Source organism: Capsicum annuum, unplaced genomic scaffold (genome assembly GCF_002878395.1).
Source record: "Capsicum annuum cultivar UCD-10X-F1 unplaced genomic scaffold, UCD10Xv1.1 ctg81560, whole genome shotgun sequence".
Lineage (NCBI taxonomy): Eukaryota > Viridiplantae > Streptophyta > Magnoliopsida > Solanales > Solanaceae > Capsicum > Capsicum annuum.
The window spans coordinates 27716-30105 of record NW_025892289.1 but is presented as its reverse complement, the minus strand read 5'-3'; the positions used below and the strand labels follow the sequence as shown (position 1 = coordinate 30105).

Genomic DNA, 2390 nt, shown 5'->3' with positions numbered 1-2390 from the left:
AAAGAAAATACGTACGGACTTGAATCAAGAAACTACGACGAATTTCAAACAGATAAAATCATACAAAGAAAAGTAGACACGAATAAATGGACCCAAAACTAACTTACAACCTAGTAGCCAATTACTAGTTTGTTAATTAGTAATAGAATCAACAAATGAAAACTAAGATACAAAGACTAGAAACTAAGAAATAAAATATTTGAGCTTAATTATGTCGCATGAACAGTAAAATATGATGATGTGGCAGCCAAGTAATTGGTCAAGGTCTTAACAAATTTTATTTTCCAAAATTGGAAGTCTTGAACAATTTATGATTTGGAAATGGTGGGAATTAATTTAGGAGGAAAACAAGTCTTGAAATCCTATTGTCAAATTAAAAAGTGGAAGACTTGACTTTTTTGTACCATCCACCTTAAAACAAGAACCAGTATACAAACTCTTCCACTAAGTATATCCTTGAAACATAGTATTATATATTAATGTCTCTAGGTTTTTGTCTGATATGTTGAGAGCATGATTACAAATTTTGGTATATTTATTTTGTAAACTTTTCATAGTTCTTTATATAATCTATCTCCTGCTATCTTTTTTTTTAGTTTTGACTTTGACTTAAGTGTCTTCTTTCATTTATTGTCATCATCCTTTATGTCTTTCTTTAACCCTTTCAGTTAACCATGATGGGTAGCTGATACGCGCCCATTATTTCGATACCAAACCAATCAATATCTTATCAATCAACAAGTTTTTGGCGCCATTGCCGGGGACTAATATAATTAGTAAATTGCTAAATTTTTAGTTTTTGATATTAAGTGTTAACGACTTGATCTTAGCGGCTGAATTTTTGCAGGTTTAGTTGAATCCAGGACTAGAGAGAGATAAAGAGTTGGTAGAGTCTTTTGCAGAACCAGAACAGATCTTTCAACAAAGGCAAAGAATGGCTGAACAAAGAAATGAACCGCCTGATCCAAATGCCAGAAATTTTGCATCTCCTGTTATTTTAGTTGTTTCTGCTCAACCAGCTGCTAGACCTATTCTTGAGGTGGTAATCCCATTCACGAACCATGTGATGAGCAGTATTCTAAAGCCCGAACCAGGAGGTCGATTTGAATTAAAGCAGAATATGGTGCAATTGCTGAATTTAGCGGGGCAATTTCATGGCCTTTCACACGAAGATCTGCAGCAGCATATACAGACATTCTTGGAAATTAGTGATACTTACATTCCTGAAGGGGTGAACTCAGATTACGTTAGATTGACAATCTTTTCCTTTTATAATGAGGGAAGCAAGAAGGTGGTTACATGCTGAACCACCACTCTTCATCTCTATATGGGAAGATCCAGCTCAGAAATTCCTTATTTGATTCTTTCCATCTAGGAAGACTGCATGCTTGAGGAGCGAGATCTTGAGTTTTAGACAAAAAGAAGAAGAGAATCTCTACCAATCTTGGGTGAGATTTAAGGGTATGCTTAGAAATTGTCCTCACCATCATCAATCAAATAATATTCTTACGCATACTTTCATTAAGGGATTGGAGCCAAACACGAAGATTCTCTTGGATCCAGCAGCAGGTGGATAGGCTCTTGAGGAAACATATAAAGAATTGCACATACTGTTGAATCAGATTTCACAAGGGAACCCTGATTGGTATGTAGATTCGAGGAGTACTCCTAGAAAGGTTGTAGGGGTATTAGAGGTAGATCAGTTTACCGCATTACAGGCACAGATCACAGCCATACAAAATCATATGATTACTTAGCTTAATAATATAAAATTGGGTGTTAAACAACCAGCAGCCACAGCGAATGCAGTCCAACCAGTGAATTCTTAGTATGAGGTTTGCGAAAGTGGTGAGCACACAATAAATGCATGTACTATTAATCCAGATTCTGTCAACTATGTGGTAAACGCGAATCAACATGGACAACAAAATTTTGGTAACATTTATAATCCCAATTGGAGAACCATCCTAATTTCTCATGGGGTTAAAGTCAGGCGCATAATACAAATCAGTACAAGGCGCAAGTGCAACCAAATCCACAGTTGGATCAGAACAATTAAGCTACTACTTAATATAGAAATATGGAGAAATTAATGAAGCAGTTTATAGCTCAACAATCATAATTTACAACTAAAATTAAGATTCAACAAGCATAGTTTGTAGCTAAGTTGAAGAGTCAACAATTGCTTATAAGAAATCTAGAGTTGCAGTTGGATCAAATTGTAGATGCACAGAATACAAGACCTCAAGGAGCATTACCTTGTGATACATAGGAAAATCCTAAGCAGGTAAATGCGGTTATAACAAGAAGTGGGCTGCAAACTAAGGAGACAGTTCAGGAGTAGGTTAGACCCACAATCAATGATGAGGGTGCTAAAGACAATGCAGAGA

The 2390-nt window shown here is 35.8% G+C and overlaps 1 non-coding gene across 1 annotated transcript; it reads right to left on the bottom strand.

The window, feature by feature from the left end:
• Positions 1-1385: 1385 nt before the first annotated feature.
• Positions 1386-1492, bottom strand: LOC124895361. Its single transcript, XR_007051671.1, has one exon. It is a non-coding gene; the product is annotated as a small nucleolar RNA R71 (small nucleolar RNA).
• Between the last annotated feature and the right edge of the window lie 898 nt (positions 1493-2390).